The sequence below is a fragment of the Coregonus clupeaformis genome, unplaced genomic scaffold (assembly GCF_020615455.1).
Source record: "Coregonus clupeaformis isolate EN_2021a unplaced genomic scaffold, ASM2061545v1 scaf1801, whole genome shotgun sequence".
Lineage (NCBI taxonomy): Eukaryota > Metazoa > Chordata > Actinopteri > Salmoniformes > Salmonidae > Coregonus > Coregonus clupeaformis.
In genome coordinates, this window is record NW_025535255.1 from 68,154 (window position 1) to 87,500 (window position 19,347).

The 19,347-nt window shown below is 46.0% G+C and overlaps 1 pseudogene; it reads left to right on the plus strand.

Annotated features, from left to right (window-relative positions):
* LOC121557209 overlaps positions 1-19,347 on the plus strand; it is a 61,667-nt pseudogene that overhangs the window by 23,825 nt on the left and 18,495 nt on the right.

Consider the following 19,347-nt stretch of genomic DNA (forward strand, 5'->3'; position numbering starts at 1 on the left):
TGGAAACATATTGCTGATCTGGGATCAGATCTCCCCTGTCTATGGAAACATATTGCTGATCTGGGATCAGATCTCCCCTGTCTATGGAAACATATTGCTGATCTGGGATCAGATCTCCCCCTGTCTATGGAAACATATTGCTGATCTGGGATCAGATCTCCCCTGTCTATGGAAACATATTGCTGATCTGGGATCAGATCTCCCCCTGTCTATGGAAACATATTGCTGATCTGGGATCAGATCTCCCCCTGTCTATGGAAACATATTGCTGATCTGGGATCAGATCTCCCCCTGTCTATGGAAACATATTGCTGATCTGGGATCAGATCTCCCCTGTCTATGGAAACATATTGCTGATCTGGGATCAGATCTCCCCTGTCTATGGAAACATATTGCTGATCTGGGATCAGATCTCCCCTGTCTATGGAAACATATTGCTGATCTGGGATCAGATCTCCCCCTGTCTATGGAAACATATTGCTGATCTGGGATCAGATCTCCCCCTGTCTATGGAAACATATTGCTGATCTGGGATCAGATCTCCCCTGTCTATGGAAACATGTTGCTGATCTGGGATCAGATCTCCCCTGTCTATGGAAACATATTGCTGATCTGGGATCAGATCTCCCCTGTCTATGGAAACATGTTGCTGATCTGGGATCAGATCTCCCTGTCTATGGAAACATATTGCTGATCTGGGATCAGATCTCCCCCTGTCTATGGAAACATATTGCTGATCTGGGATCAGATCTCCCTGTCTATGGAAACATATTGCTGATCTAGGGATCAGATCTCCCCTGTCTATGGAAACATATTGCTGATCTGGGATCAGATCTCCCCCTGTCTATGGAAACATATTGCTGATCTAGGGATCAGATCTCCCCTGTCTATGGAAACATATTGCTGATCTGGGATCAGATCTCCCCTGTCTATGGAAACATATTGCTGATCTAGGGATCAGATCTCCCCTGTCTATGGAAACATATTTCTGATCTGGGATCAGATCTCCCCCTGTCTATGGAAACATATTGCTGATCTGGGATCAGATCTCCCCTGTCTATGGAAACATATTGCTGATCTGGGATCAGATCTCCCCCTGTCTATGGAAACATATTGCTGATCTAGGGATCAGATCTCCCCCTGTCTATGGAAACATATTGCTGATCTGGGATCAGATCTCCCCCTGTCTATGGAAACATATTGCTGATCTGGGATCAGATCTCCCCTGTCTATGGGAAACATATTGCTGATCTGGGATCAGATCTCCCCTGTCTATGGAAACATATTGCTGATCTAGGGATCAGATCTCCCTGTCTATGGAAACATATTACTGATCTAGGATCAGATCTCCCCCTGTCTATGGAAACATATTGCTGATCTGGGATCAGATCTCCCCCTGTCTATGGAAACATATTGCTGATCTGGGATCAGATCTCCCCCTGTCTATGGAAACATATTGCTGATCTGGGATCAGATCTCCCACTGTCTATGGAAACATATTGCTGATCTGGGATCAGATCTCCCCTGTCTATGGAAACATATTGCTGATCTGGGATCAGATCTCCCCTGTCTATGGAAACATATTGCTGATCTGGGATCAGATCTCCCCTGTCTATGGAAACATATTGCTGATCTAGGGATCAGATCTCCCTGTCTATGGAAACATATTGCTGATCTGGGATCAGATCTCCCCCTGTCTATGGAAACATATTGCTGATCTGGGATCAGATCTCCCCCTGTCTATGGAAACATATTGCTGATCTGGGATCAGATCTCCCCTGTCTATGGAAACATATTGCTGATCTGGGATCAGATCTCCCCTGTCTATGGAAACATATTGCTGATCTGGGATCAGATCTTCCCTGTCTATGGAAACATATTGCTGATCTGGGATCAGATCTCCCCTGTCTATGGAAACATATTGCTGATCTGGGATCAGATCTCCCTGTCTATGGAAACATATTGCTGATCTGGGATCAGATCTCCCTGTCTATGGAAACATATTGCTGATCTGGGATCAGATCTCCCCTGTCTATGGAAACATATTGCTGATCTGGGATCAGATCTCCCCTGTCTATGGAAACATATTGCTGATCTGGGATCAGATCTCCCTGTCTATGGAAACATATTGCTGATCTGGGATCAGATCTCCCCTGTCTATGGAAACATATTGCTGATCTGGGATCAGATCTCCCCTGTCTATGGAAACATATTGCTGATCTGGGATCAGATCTCCCCTGTCTATGGAAACATATTGCTGATCTGGGATCAGATCTCCCTGTCTATGGAAACATGTTCATTGTGATCTTAAAAGCTAAACTGATCCTGGGTCAGCACTACTACTCCGAGAGGCTGTATTACACCCTGTCATTCGTTATCGTCTGAAACCCTCAGAAAGTTCTACGGCTGCACCACCGAGAGCTTCTTGACTGGCTGCACCACCGAGAGCTTCTTGACTGGCTGCACCACCGAGAGCTTCTTGACTGGCTGCATCACCGAGAGCTTCTTGACTGGCTGCACCACCGAGAGCTTCTTGACTGGCTGCACCACCGAGAGCTTCTTGACTGGCTGCATCACCGCCTGGTATTGCAAATGCACCGCCGCCCTCCACCCGCATCAGTGCTACAGAGGGTGGTGCGGACATCACTTGGTCAGAGCTCCCTGCCACCCAGGACCTTTTAAATATAAATATGCCATTTAGCAGACGCTTTTATCCAAAGCGACTTACAGTCATGCGTGCATACATTTTTACAATGGGTGGTCCCGAGGATCGAACCCACTACCCTGGCGTTACAAGCGCCGTGCTCTACCAGCTGAGCTACAGAGGACCACAGGACCTCTGTATAAGGACAGTATATCAATAGAAAAAGGTGTGTACAGCAGTAGTTATATAGGATGAACCATGACTAGAATACAGTATATACATATGAAGAGGGTAAAACCGTATGTAAACATTATTAAAGTGACCAGTGTTCAATGACTCTATGTACATAGGGCAGCGGTCTCTAAAGTTCAGGGCAGGGTACTGGACGGAGGCCGGCTAGTGGTGACTATTTAAGTCTGATGGTCTGGATATAGAAGTTGTTTTTCAGTCTCTTGGTCCCAGCTTTGATGCACCTGTACTGTGTCCGCCTTCTAGATGGTACGGGGGTGAACAGGCCGTGGCTCGGGTGGCTGAGGTCCTTGATGATCTTCTAGATGGTAGCGGGGTGAACAGGCCGTGGCTCGGGTGGCTGAGGTCCTTGATGATCTTCTAGATGGTAGCGGGGTGAACAGGCCGTGGCTCGGGTGGCTGAGGTCCTTGATGATCTTCTAGATGGTAGCGGGGTGAACAGGCCGTGGCTCGGGTGGCTGAGGTCCTTGATGATCTTCTAGATGGTAGCGGGGTGAACAGGCCGTGGCTCGGGTGGCTGAGGTCCTTGATGATCTCCTAGATGGTAGCGGGTGAACAGGCCGTGGCTCGGGTGGCTGAGGTCCTTGATGATCTTCTAGATGGTAGCGGGTGAACAGGCCGTGGCTCGGGTGGCTGAGGTCCTTGATGATCTTCTAGATGGTAGCGGGGTGAACAGGCCGTGGCTCGGGTGGCTGAGGTCCTTGATGATCTTCTAGATGGTAGCGGGGTGAACAGGCCGTGGCTCGGGTGGCTGAGGTCCTTGATGATCTTCTTAGCCTTCCTGTGACACCGGGTGCTGTAGACGTCCTGGAGGGCAGGCGGGTGTGCCTCCAGTGATGCGTTGGGCTGACCTCTCCACCCTCTGGAGAGCCCTGCGGTTGCTGAACGGAGCAGTTGCTGTACCAGGCGGTGATACAGCCCCGATAGAATGCTCTCGATGGTGCACCTATCTAATATTGCACCTCTCTAATAGTGCACCTATCTAACATATACTTGTTAGTATCGTAGCGTGGAAACAAAACACGAAGCAGATTTAACTTCTTTAGGGAAACAGCCCTGATGTTGGACACAAACATCACAATGCTGTCATCCAGAGTCACATTTATAATAATAGAATATAATACGCCATTTAGCAGACGCTTTTATCCAAAGCGACTTACAGTCATGCGTGCATACATTTTTTGTGTATGGGTGGTCCGGGGTTCGAACCCACTACCCTGGCGTTACAAGCACCGTGCTCTACCAGCTGAGCTACAGAGGACCACATGTATTTTCCCAAGCTAAAATCACACAATTTGTTACATGCAGCAGGTTTTTAAAGGATCAGAGAGTTTGGCCTGCTTGGTGTTTTCAATATTGTGATACTGTTGTCATCCCAACCGTACTAATATATAATATATATATATATTGCGCCTCTAGGGGTTGAGTCAAGGGTTTCATTAGGAACGGTGCGTCTCATTCATTCAGTCTGTAGAAAAGGGTTGGGTCAGGCAGTGGGTGATGATAAGACGGCGCCTGTACTGGATGGCCAGCGTTTTGCGCCGACCCAACTTGACTATTTTTTGGGGGGGATTATTTTGTCGTTTATTTGTACTTTATTTTCTCTAAACGTATCCGTATACGTTATTTCTTACAACCGACAAGAACTCTTGAACATCAGATCGGCAGTTACTTTCCCCAATTCCGGCTACAACTTCGACTCATCTGCCCTGGGCTCTCTCTGTAATTCCCACCCCGATTTCCGGGCTACCCACAAGGCCCTGTATATAGTATGGTATTGGAACTGACCCTGTATATAGTATGGTATTGAACTGACCCTGTATATAGTATGGTATTGAACTGACCCTGTATATAGTATGGTATTGAACTGACCCTGTATATAGTATGGTATTGAACTGACCCTGTATATAGTACGGTATTGAACTGACCCTGTATATAGTATGGTATTGAACTGACCCTGTATATAGTATGGTATTGGAACTGACCCTGTATATAGTATGGTATTGAACTGACCCTGTATATAGTATGTTATTGAACTGACCCTGTATATAGTATGGTATTGAACTGACCCTGTATATAGTATGGTATTGAACTGACCCTGTATATAGTATGGTATTGAACTGACCCTGTATATAGTATGGTATTGAACTGACCCTGTATATAGTATGGTATGGAACTGACCCTGTATATAGTATGGTATTGAACTGACCCTGTATATAGTATGGTATGGAACTGACCCTGTATATAGTATGGTATTGGAACTGACCCTGTATATAGTATGGTATGGAACTGACCCTGTATATAGTATGGTATTGAACTGACCCTGTATATAGTACGGTATTGAACTGACCCTGTATATAGTATGGTATTGAACTGACCCTGTATATAGTATGGTATTGAACTGACCCTGTATATAGTATGGTATTGAACTGACCCTGTATATAGTATGGTATTGAACTGACCCTGTATATAGTATGGTATTGGAACTCACCCTGTATATAGTATGGTATTGAACTGACCCTGTATAGTATGGTATTGGAACTGACCCTGTATATAGTATGGTATTGAACTGACCCTGTATATAGTATGGTATTGAACTGACCCTGTATATAGTATGGTATTGGAACTGACCCTGTATATAGTATGGTATTGAACTGACCCTGTATATAGTATGGTATTGAACTGACCCTGTATATAGTATGGTATTGAACTGACCCTGTATATAGTATTGTATTGGAACTGACCCTGTATATAGTATGGTATTGAACTGACCCTGTATATAGTATGGTATTGAACTGACCCTGTATATAGTATGGTATTGAACTGACCCTGTATATAGTATGGTATTGGACTGACCCTGTATATAGTATGGTATTGGAACTGACCCTGTAAGTATGGTATTGAACTGACCCTGTATATAGTATGGTGTTGAACTGACCCTGTATATAGTATGGTATTGAACTGACCCTGTATATAGTATGGTATTGAACTGACCCTGTATATAGTATGGTATTGGAACTGACCCTGTATATAGTATGGTATTGAACTGACCCTGTATATAGTATGGTATTGAACTGACCCCTGTATATAGTATGGTATTGAACTGACCCTGTATATAGTATGGTATTGGAACTGACCCTGTATATAGTATGGTATTGGAACTGACCCTGTATATAGTATGGTATTGAACTGACCCTGTATATAGTATGGTATTGAACTGACCCTGTATATAGTATGTTATTGAACTGACCCTGTATATAGTATGGTATTGAACTGACCCTGTATATAGTATGGTATTGAACTGACCCTGTATATAGTATGGTATTGAACTGACCCTGTATATAGTATGGTATTGAACTGACCCTGTATATAGTATGGTATTGAACTGACCCTGTATATAGTATGGTATTGGACTGACCCTGTATATAGTATGGTATTGAACTGACCCTGTATATAGTATGGTATTGAACTGACCCTGTATATAGTATGGTATGGAACTGACCCTGTATATAGTATGGTATTGAACTGACCCTGTATATAGTATGGTATTGAACTGACCCTGTATATAGTATGGTATTGAACTGACCCTGTATATAGTATGGTATTGAACTGACCCTGTTTATAGTATGGTATTGAACTGACCCTGTATATAGTATGGTATTGAACTGACCCTGTATATAGTATGGTATTGGAACTGACCCTGTATATAGTATGGTATTGAACTGACCCTGTATATAGTATGGTATTGAACTGACCCTGTATATAGTATGGTATTGAACTGACCCTGTATATAGTATGGTATTGAACTGACCCTGTATATAGTATGGTATTGAACTGACCCTGTATATAAAGTATGGTATTGAACTGACCCTGTATATAGTATGGTATTGAACTGACCCTGTATATAGTATGGTATTGAACTGACCCTGTATATAGTATGGTATTGAACTGACCCTGTATATAGTATGGTGATGGAACTGACCCTGTATATAGTATGGTATTGAACTGACCCTGTATATAGTATGGTATGGAACTGACCCTGTATAAAGTATGGTATTGGAACTGACCCTGTATATAGTATGGTATGGAACTGACCCTGTATAGTATGGTATTGAACTGACCCTGTATATAGTACGGTATTGAACTGACCCTGTATATAGTATGGTATTGAACTGACCCTGTATATAGTATGGTATTGAACTGACCCTGTATATAGTATGGTATTGAACTGACCCTGTATATAGTATGGTATTGAACTGACCCTGTATATAGTATGGTATTGGAACTCACCCTGTATATAGTATGGTATTGAACTGACCCTGTATATAGTATGGTATTGGAACTGACCCTGTATATAGTATGGTATTGAACTGACCCTGTATATAGTATGGTATTGAACTGACCCTGTATATAGTATGGTATTGGAACTGACCCTGTATATAGTATGGTATTGAACTGACCCTGTATATAGTATGGTATTGAACTGACCCTGTATATAGTACGGTATTGAACTGACCCTGTATATAGTATTGTATTGGAACTGACCCTGTATATAGTATGGTATTGAACTGACCCTGTATATAGTATGGTATTGAACTGACCCTGTATATAGTATGGTATTGAACTGACCCTGTATATAGTATGGTATTGGACTGACCCTGTATATGTATGGTATTGGAACTGACCCTGTATATAGTATGGTATTGAACTGACCCTGTATATAGTATGGTGTTGAACTGACCCTGTTATAGTAGGTATTGAACTGACCCTGTATATAGTATGGTATTGAACTGACCCTGTATATAGTATGGTATTGGAACTGACCCTGTATATAGTATGGTATTGAACTGACCCTGTATATAGTATGGTATTGAACTGACCCTGTATATAGTATGGTATTGAACTGACCCTGTATATAGTATGGTATTGGAACTGACCCTGTATATAGTATGGTATTGGAACTGACCCCTGTATATAGTATGGTATTGAACTGACCCTGTATATAGTATGGTATTGAACTGACCCTGTATATAGTATGTTATTGAACTGACCCTGTATATAGTATGGTATTGAACTGACCCTGTATATAGTATGGTATTGAACTGACCCTGTATATAGTATGGTATTGAACTGACCCTGTATATAGTATGGTATTGAACTGACCCTGTATATAGTATGGTATTGAACTGACCCTGTATAGTATGGTATTGGACTGACCCTGTATATAGTATGGTATTGAACTGACCCTGTATATAGTATGGTATTGAACTGACCCTGTATATAGTATGGTATGGAACTGACCCTGTATATAGTATGGTATTGAACTGACCCTGTATATAGTATGGTATTGAACTGACCCTGTATATAGTATGGTATTGGAACTGACCCTGTATATAGTATGGTATTGAACTGACCCTGTTTATAGTATGGTATTGAACTGACCCTGTATATAGTATGGTATTGAACTGACCCTGTATATAGTATGTATTGGAACTGACCCTGTATATAGTATGGTATTGAACTGACCCTGTATATAGTATGATATTGAACTGACCCTGTATATAGTATGGTATTGGAACTGACCCTGTATATAGTATGGTATTGAACTGACCCTGTATATAGTATGGTGTTGAACTGACCCTGTATATAGTATGGTATTGAACTGACCCTGTATATAGTATGGTATTGAACTGACCTTGTATATAGTATGGTATTGGAACTGACCCTGTATATAGTATGGTATTGAACTGAACCTGTATATAGTATGGTATTGAACTGACCCTGTATATAGTATGGTATTGAAACTGACCCTGTATATAGTATGGTATTGGAACTGACCCTGTATAGTATGGTATTGGAACTGACCCTGTATATAGTATGGTATTGAACTGACCCTGTATATAGTATGGTATTGAACTGACCCTGTATATAGTATGTTATTGAACTGACCCTGTATATAGTATGGTATTGAACTGACCCTGTATATAGTATGGTATTGAACTGACCCTGTATATAGTATGGTATTGAACTGACCCTGTATATAGTATGGTATTGAACTGACCCTGTATATAGTATGGTATTGAACTGACCCTGTATATAGTATGGTATTGGACTGACCCTGTATATAGTATGGTATTGAACTGACCCTGTATATAGTATGGTATTGAACTGACCCTGTATATAGTATGGTATGGAACTGACCCTGTATATAGTATGGTATTGAACTGACCCTGTATATAGTATGGTATTGAACTGACCCTGTATATAGTATGGTATTGGAACTGACCCGTATATAGTATGGTATTGAACTGACCCTGTTTATAGTATGGTATTGAACTGACCCTGTATATAGTATGGTATTGAACTGACCCTGTATATAGTATGGTATTGAACTGACCCTGTATATAGTATGGTATTGAACTGACCCTGTATATAGTATCTTACTTACTTACTGTGTTCTTCATATTTCTTCTTTTTTTCTCATGTGTTTTTTTCTAGTATTACATTATTATTGATTATTGCATTGTTGGGTTTTGAGTTAGAAAGAAAGAAAGGTATTTCACTGTAGTGTGTGCATGTGACATTAAAACTTGAATCTAGAAACGACTGTGTTCTGTCCACAGGGGGCAGTGTGGTACCGTCATCAGCTTGTTCAAACAGAGTAGAACATGTACAGATGCAGGAGCTTAATTTGAGCCAGTTTGCTACAGCAGGAAAAATAATCCTGCAGCAACAGGAAATGGGAATTATTATGTGGATTGTAATTAATTTAAATGTTTTTGTAGAGGTTGATACACGGTAAATCAAGTCTGAAATTTCAAAGTGGAAATTCCAAACTTCAGAAGCCTTTTTAAACCTCAAATGCACTACACTTTTAAAATGTCCTCCAGATCTCCTGCAACAGGGTGATCAAATTAAGATCCTACATCTGTAGTAACACTGCTGTCAGAATGACCGGTGGAATAATCTCTTTCTGTTGGATAAAGAACCGGGTCATGTTCATATACCCTCCCGAGTGGCGCAGTGGTCTAAGGCGCTGCATCGCAGTGCTAGCTGTGCCACTAGAGATCCTGGTTCGAATCCAGGCTCTGTCGTAGCCGACCGGGAGACCCTGGGGCGGTGCACAATTGGCCTAGCGTTGTCCAGGGGAGGGAATGGCCAGCAGGGATGTTGGTAGAGCATGGCGTTTGCAACGCCAGGGTTGTGGGTTCAATTCCCGCGGGGGGCCAGTATTAAAAAAAATATGTATGCACGCACTAACTGTAAGTCGCTCTGGATAAGAGCGTCTGCTAAATGACTAAAATGGTAAATGTAATTCACTTGACACCCAAACTGAAGAACACCGACCCAAAAAAAACGGGATTGGATGATTACCTGATCTTGTCCAATAACAAACTCTTGTTTTCTTTTTGCCAAACGTTTCTATGTTGCAGAAACCATTTAGTTACGGTGTGCCCTGATGAATACATCCGTGCATTATATAGGGAATAGGTGGCGTTTGGGACGCTACCCTTACTCACCGTTGGGGACGACCCTTACTCACGCCCGTTTGGGGCGCGCACTTTACTCACGCCGTTTGAGGACGTATTTGCCTCACGCCGTTTGGGACGCACCCTTACTCACGCCGTTTGGGGCGCTGTTACCCTTACTCCCGCGCCGTTTGGGACGTACCACTTACTCACGCCCGTTTGGGGCGTGCACCTTACTCACGCCCGTTTGGGACGTACCCTTACTCACGCCCGTTTGGGACGACCCTTACTCACCGCCGTTTGGACGTACCCACTCACGCCGTTTGGGACGTACCCTTACTCACGCCCGTTTGGGACGTGACCCTACTCACGCCGTTTGGGACGACCTTACTCACGCCCGTTTGGGACGCACCTTACTCACGCCGTTTGGGGACGTACCGCCACTCACGCCGTTTGGGACGTACCCTTACTCACGCCCGTTTGGGACGTACCCACCCTTCACGCGTTTGGGGACCGCACCCTTACTCACGCGTTTGGGACGTACCCTCACTCACGCCCGTTTGGGACGCACCCTTACTCACGCCCGTTTGGGACGTACCCTTACTCACGCGGCGTTTGGGGCGTACCCTTACTCACGCCGTTTGGGGCGCACGTACTCACGCCGTTTGGGAACGTACCCTTACTCACGGGCTTGGGACGTACCCTTACTCACGGCGTTTGGGACGTACCCTTACTCACGCCGTTTGGGACGTACCCTTACTCACGGCGTTTGGGACGTACCCTTACTCACGCCGTTTGGGACGTACCCTTACTCACGCCGTTTGGGACGCACCCTTACTCACGCCGTTTGGGACGCACCCTTACTCACGCCGTTTGGGACGCACCCTTACTCACGCCGTTTGGGACGTACCCTTACTCACGCCGTTTGGGACGTACCCTTACTCACGCCGTTTGGGACGTACCCTTACTCACGCCGTTTGGGACGTACCCTTACTCACGCCGTTTGGGACGTACCCTTACATGCGGCGTTTGGGACGTACCCTTACTCACGCCGTTTGGGACGTACCCTTACTCATGGCGTTTGGGACGCCCTTACTCACGCCGTTTGGGGCGTACCCTTTTACTCACGCCCGTTTCAGGCGTACCCTTACTCACGCCGTTTGGGACGTACCCTTACTCACGCCGTTTGGGACGTACCCTTACTCACGCCGTTTGGGACGTACCCTTACTCATGGCGTTTGGGACGTACCCTTACTCATGGCGTTTGGGACGTACCCTTACTCACGCCGTTTGGGACGTACCCTTACTCACGCCGTTTGGGACGTACCCTTACTCATGGCGTTTGGGACGTACCCTTACTCACGCCGTTTGGGACGTACCCTTACTCATGGCGTTTGGGACGCACCCTTACTCATGTAGATGTGGATGTAGATTTTGTGAAGAACATGCTGGCCCCCATAATGCAGTGTAGAGATGGAGATGGGATGGATGGCCAGTTGGAGCTATACAGGAACATGCTGGTGCATGGCATCTTCAATGATGTTGGTCCATTTAAAGCTGTGGTAGTGTGTGTGTGTGTGTGTGTGTGTGTGTGTGTGTGGTAGTGTGTGTGTGTGTGTGTGTGTGTGTGTGTGTGTGTGTGTGTGTGTGTGTGTGGTAGTGTGTGTGTGTGGTAGTGTGTGTGTGTGTGTGTGTGTGTGTGTGTGTGGTAGTGTGTGTGGTAGTGTGTGTGTGTGTGTGTGGTAGTGTGTGTGGTAGTGTGTGTGGTAGTGTGTGTGGTGTGTGTGGTAGTATGTGTGTGTGTGTGGTAGTGTGTGTGTGTGTGTGTGTGTGTGTGTGTGTGTGTGTGTGTGTGTGTGTGTGTGTGTGTGTGTGTGTGTGTGTGTGTGTGTGTGTCTGTGTGTGTGTGTGTGTGGTAGTGTGTGTTATGGTGGTCCATTTAGTGGTGTGTCCCCAGCCAGCCTATTCTACTCTCAGTCTGCCGTGTCTACAGCACTAACACATATCAGCTACCATATTAACACACACACACACACACACACACACACACACACACACTGACACACACACACAACACACAACACACACAGAGACACACACTACCACACACACACACACAACCACAGACACACACACACACACACACACACACACACACACACACACACTGACACATTGTCAACATTCATTATTAACATGTTATTAGCTGTTAGTCCTGTGTTACTGTTAACATAAAGTGCTTTCCTCTCCTCTGTGTGTCTGTGTGTGTGTGCTGTGTGTGTGTCTTGTGTGTGTGTGTCTGTGTCTGTGTGTGTGTGTGTGTGTGTGTGTGTGTGTGTGTGTGTGTGTGTGTGTCTGTGTCTGTCTGTGTGTGTGTGTGTGTGTGTGTGTGTGTGTGTGTGTGTGTGTGTCTGTGTGTGTGTGTGTGTGTGTGTGTGTGTGTCTGTTGTGTCTGTCTGTGTGTGCTGTTGTGTCTGTGTGTGTGTGTGTGTGTCTGTGTCTGTCTGTGTGTGTGTATGTGTCTGTGTGTGTGTGTGTGTGTGTGTGTGTGTGTGTGTGTGTGTGTGTGTGTGTGTGTGTGTGTGTCTGTGTCTGCTGTCTGTGTCTGTGTGTGTGTGTGTGTGTGTGTGTGTGTCTGTGTGTGTGTGTGTGTGTGTGTCTGTCTGTGTCTGTCTGTCTGTCTGTGTGTCTGTGTCTGTGTCTGTGTCTGTGTGTGTGTGTGTGTGTGTGTGTTTTGTGTGTCTGTGTGTGTGTGTGTGTGTGTGTGTGTGTGTGTGTGTGTGTGTGTGTGTCACATGTGTCCTGTCTGTGTGTGTGTGTCTGTGTCTGTGTGTGTGTGTCTGTGTCGTGTGTGTGTGTGTCTGTGTCTGTGTGTGTGTGTGTGTGTCTGTGTGTGTGTGTGTGTGTGTGTGTGTGTGTGTGTGTCTGTGTCTGTCTGTGTCTGTCTGTGTCTTTGTGTGTGTGTGTGTGTGTCTGTGTGTCTGTGTCTGTGTCTATCTGTGTCTTTGTGTGTGTGTGTGTGTCTGTGTGTCTGTGTGTGTCTGTGTGTGTGTGTGTGTGTGTTCATGTTTGTGTGTGTGTGTGTGTTCGTGTGTGTGTGTGTGTGTGTGTTCGTGTGTCTGTGTGTGCGTGTCTGTGTGTGTGTTCGTGTGTCTGTCTGTGTGTGTGTGTCTGTGTGTCTGTGTCTGTGTCTATCTGTGTCTTTGTGTGTGTGTGTGTGTGTCTGTGTGTCTGTGTGTGTCTCTGTGTGTGTGTGTGTGTGTTCATGTTTGTGTCTGTGTGTCTGTGTGTGTGTGTCTGTGTGTGTGTGTGTGGCAAGGGTCTTCACAGACATGTTAAACCTCTCCTTGTCCCAGTCTGTAATCCCAACATGTTTCAAGCAGACCACCATAGTCCCTGTGCCCAAGGACTCTAAGATAACCTGTCTAAATGACTACCGACCTGTAGCACTCACATCGGTAGCCATGAAGTGTTTTTGAAAGGCTGGTCATGGCTCACATCAACACCATCATCCCAGAAACCCTAGACCCACTCCAATTTGCAACCGCCCAACAGATCCACAGATGACGTGTAATCTCTATTGCACTCCCACACTGCCCTTTCCCACCTGGACAGAGGAACACCTACGTGAGAATGCTATTCATTGACTACAGCTCAGCGTTCAACACCATAGAGCCCTCAAAGCTCATCACTAAGCTAAGGACCCTGGGACTAAACACCTCCCTCTGCAACTGGATCCTGGACTTCCTGACGGGACGCATAAGGACATGTAACAACACAACCGCCACGCTGATCCTCAACACGGCCTCAGGGTGCGTGCTCAGTCCCCTCCTGTACTCCTGTTCACCCATGACTGCATGGCCAGGCACGACTCCAACACCTTCATTTAGTTTTGCTGACGACACAACAGTGGTAGGCCCTGATCACCGACAACGATGAGACTGCCTATAGGGAGGGAGGTCAGAGACCTGGCCGTGTGGTGCCAGGACAACAACCTCTCCCTCAACGTGATCAAGACAAAGGAGATGATGGTGGACTACAGGAAAAGGAGGACCGAGCACACCCCCATTCTCATCGATGGGGCTGTAGTGGAACAGGTCGAGAGCTCCTTGGCAACCATATCACTAAGGACATAACATTTTTTATTTTTATTTTTTATTTTTATTTAACCTTTATTTCAATAGGCAAGTCAGTTATGAACAAATTCTTATTTACAATGTGACGGCCTACCAAAAGGCGAAAGGCCTAGTTAAACATGGTCCACGCACACTCGTACAATCGTGAAGAGGGCACGGCAGGAGGCTGAACAAATTTGGCCCTCAGATCCTCAAAGCTACTCTTGGACCAACAGGCTCCGAGACAGCTTCCACCCCCCAAGCCTTAGGACTGCTAAATAGCCAGACTGCTAAATAATCAATGAAATGGTCAAATGAAATGAAATTACATTTTATTTCTCACATACTGGTCTGGTCAACCCTGACCTCCTTACATCAGGTCTGGTCCAACCCTGACCTCCTTACATCAGGTCTGGTCAACCCTCCTGGGAGTGCAGGGTTTTGCTCTGGCCCAACACTAACACACCTGATTCAGCTAATCTCCTCTCTCTAGTCCAGGAGGCTCCTAACCTATTGTCTCTATCCTCTCTCTCCCTCCTCTCTCTCTCTCTCCCTCCTCCCTCTCCTTCCTCTCCCTCCTCCTCTCCTCCCTCTCTCTCTCCCTCCTCGTCCTTCTCCCTCCTCCTCTCTCTCTCTCCCTCCTCCTCTCTCTCTCTCCCTCCTCCTCTCTCTCTCTCCCTCCTCCTCCTCTCCCTCCTCCTATCCTCCCTCTCTCCCCTCCTCCCCCTCCTCTCCTCCCCCTCCCCCTCCTCCTATCCTCCCTCTCTCCCCTCTCTCCCTCCTCCTCCTCCTTCTACCCTCCTCGTCCTTTCCCCCCTCCTCCCCTCCTCTCTCCTCCTCTCCTCTCTCTCCAGTCCATGATGCTTGTAACCTGGTGCCTATGGACCCTAATGGTCTGTCTGACCTCCCGTAGTGAAGCTCAAACTCATCCCCGACCCCAAGAGTGACACCAAGCAGAAGACCAAGACCGTCAAGTGCAACCTCAACCCCACCTGGGACCAAACGTTCAAATTGTATAAATTCAGTTGGCACCACTCTTTACACTATCTTGGTTAAAAAAGAGCTTCTGAACTTATAACACCTTTGTTAAAGAGTTATGAAACCCTTCACATTGTAAGATTTCTGTAACTTAAAGGTGGATCTTTGTTACAACAAAGACCTTCAACTTCAGAGAGACAGTTCTACACTTTGTTAAATAATTAATGACCAATGAGTGTTTCTCTGCCCCCCTCCCTCCCTCTCCCTCTCCATTCTCCCCCCTCTCCCTTCTCCCTCCCTCCCTCCCCCTCTCCTTCTCCCTCCTTCGCCCCTCTCCTTCTCCCTCCCTCCCCCTCTCCCTCTCCCTCCCCCTCTCCTTCTCCCTCCTCCCTTTCTCCTACTCTCCCTCCTCTCTCCTTCTCCCTCCCTCCCCCTCTCCCTCTCCCTCCCTCCCTCCCCCTCCCTTCTCCCTCCCTCCTCCCCCTCTTCTTCTCCCTCCCTCCCCCTCTCCTTCTCCCTCCCTCCTCCCTCCCTCCCCTCTCCCTTCCCCTCTCCTCCCTGGTCTATAGTCCCCTGAAGGATGCTGATAAGGACCGTCGTCTGTCGGTGGAGATCTGGGACTGGGATATGACCAGCAGGAACGACTTCATGGGAGCGCTGTCCTTCGGCATCTCAGAACTCCAGAAACAAGGAGTGGACGGATGGTGAGACGGACGGAGGGAGGGAGGGAGGGAGTGGAGAGAGGGAGGGAGTGGAGGGAGGGAGTGGAGAGAAGGAGGGAGAGAGGGAGGGAGTGGAGAGAGGGAGGGAGTGGAGGATGTGGTAGATGAGAGGAGGAAGACAGGATGGAGGGAGGAGGAGGAAGAGAGGAGGAAGTACCACATTGATCTGGTACTCCCTGTATATAGCTCCACATTGATCTGGTACTTCCTGTATATAGCTCCACATTGATCTGGTACTGGTACTCCCTGTATATAGCTCCACATTGATCTGGTACTTCCTGTATATAGCTATACATTGATCTGGTACTGGGTACTCCCTGTATATAGCTCCACATTGATCTGGTACTGGTACTCCCTGTATATAGCTCCACATTGATCTGGTACTGAGTACTCCCTGTATATAGCTCCACATTGATCTGGTACTGGTACTTCCTGTATATAGCTCCACATTGATCTGGTACTTCCTGTATATAGCTACACATTGATCTGGTACTTCCTGTATATAGCTACACATTGATCTGGTATTCCTGTACTATAGCTCCACATTGATCTGGTACTGGTACTCCTGTATATAGCTACACATTGATCTGGTACTTTCCTGTATATAGCTTACACTTGATCTGGTATTCCTGTATATAGCTCCACATTGATCTGGTACTGGTACTTCTGTATATAGCTCCACATTGACCTGGTACTGGTACTCCCTGTATATAGCTCCACATTGATCTGGTACTGTACCCCTGTATATAGCTCCACATTGATCTGGTACTGGTACTCCCTGTATATAGCTACACATTGATCTGGTACTGGTACTCTCCTGTATATAGCTCCACACTGATCTGGTACTGGTACTTCCTGTATATAGCTACACATTGATCTGGTACTGGTACTCCTGTATATAGCTCCACATTGATCTGGTACTTGGTACTCCCTGTATATAGCTCCACATTGATCTGGTACTGGTACTCCCTGTATATAGCTACACATTGATCTGGTACTGGTACTCCCTGTATATAGCTCCACATTGATCTGGTACTTCCTGTATATAGCTACACATTGATCTGGTACTTCCTGTATATAGCTACACATTGATCTGGTACTGGTACTCCCTGTATATAGCTACACATTGATCTGGTACTTCCTGTATATAGCTACACATTGATCTGGTACTTCCTGTATATAGCTACACATTGATCTGGTACTGGTACTTCCTGTATATAGCTCCACATTGATCTGGTACTGGTACTCCCCTGTATATAGCTCCCACATTGATCTGATACTGGTACTTCCTGTATATAGCTCCACATTGATCTGGTACTGGTACTCCCTGTATATAGCTCCACATTGATCTGGTACTGGTACTCCCTGTATATAGCTCCACATTGATCTGGTACTTCCTGTATACTAGCTCCACATTGATCTGGTACTGGTACTCCCTGTATATAGCTCCCACATTGATCTGGTTCTCCCTGTATATAGCTCCACATTGATCTGGTACTGGTACTCCCTGTATATAGCTCCACATTGATCTGGTACTGGTACTTCCCTGTATATAGCTCCACATTGATCTGGTACTGGTACTCCCTGTATATAGCTCCCACATTGATCTGGTACTGGTACTCCCTGTATATAGCTCCACATTGATCTGGTTCTCCCTGTATATAGCTCCACATTGATCTGGTACTGGTACTCCCTGTATATAGCTCCACATTGATCTGGTACTGGTACTTCCTGTATATAGCTCCACATTGATCTGGTACTGGTACTCCCTGTATATAGCTCCACATTGATCTGGTACTGGTACTCCCTGTATATAGCTCCACATTGATCTGGTACTGGTACTCCCTGTATATAGCTCCACATTGATCTATTACATTCTTGTATACATTAATCCTCTTGCGTTACCATGTGTATTTTTGTCACCCCACGATAGGATTGGGAAGGGGACTGTGGATCTGTCTCTACCGTCCGTTAGTGCGTTGGTGCATTCATACATTAGTCGGCATGCGATACCTCAGACAGCACTGGGCAGACGATTTTTATGAAACATGGGGTGGAACGATGCGTCTTGCCATAGAGATCCGGCGTTTACGAAAATGACGCCCGATTGGCCAGATGGTGGCGCTATAAACAAGAACAAACTTTGACCCTAAAGTCATGTGATTCATATGTCGGTCCCTCTCTCACAAGGAACACATTTGCCTCATTACCCATAAGGTCCGCCATGATGGATTTCGCCATTTTGAATTTGGTTAAAAATACTTTCAATTCGCTACTCTTCTGGCACCGGTCTGGACGAAACTTGATATGTGGCATCTATGGACAAAGGTCTCTCAACGCAGTATTCTCTAATGACTAGTACCTAAAACAACATTATTGACCAATAACACGTTCACCTGGCGTTGGTCTAGCACATAAATGCATATAAATCAGTCAGTATTGTAACAAACTTTGGTGCAGATGTTTTGCAAACACTGTCAAGACCACGAGAGAACATTCCTATCGACCAGACGGTGTGCGGCTCTATTAACGGGCACATGTTTATATCTCTTGATCTGTTGGACTCAGAGTGATGAAATTTGGCACACATGCTCAGGGATACAAGTCTGGCTAACCCACGTGATATCTCCGACACCACTGGCCTGATTTTGATGACAGTGATCGGCCCAAGTGGGGTGCTGCATCGATAGGTGGGGGACATGTTTACTGTTGCCTTGTTCTTGTTTTATTGTGGGGGAGCCGAGGAAGAGGAAAAGGAGGAAGAGGAAGAGGAAACGTGGGGATGGAGTGGGTGAGGAGGAGAGAAGGAGAGGAGAGGATGGAGGAAGCTGGAGGAAGAGAGGGAGGAGGGAGAAAGTGGGGATGGAGTGGGTGAGGAGGGAGAGAAGGAGAGGAGAGGCTGGAGGAGAAAGTGGGGATGGAGTGGGTGAGGAGGAGAGAAGGAGGGAGAGGCTGGAGGGAGAGTGGGGATGGATGGGTGAGGAGGAGAGAAGGAGGAGAGAGGGATGGAGGGAGAAAGTGGGGATGGAGTGGGTGAGGGAGGAGAGAAGGGAGAGGAGAGGATGGGGGAGAAAGTGGGGATGGAGTGGGTGAGGAGGAGAGAAGGAGAGGGGGAGGATGGGGAGAAAGTGGGGATGGAGTGGGTGAGGAGGAGAGAGAAGGAGAGGAGA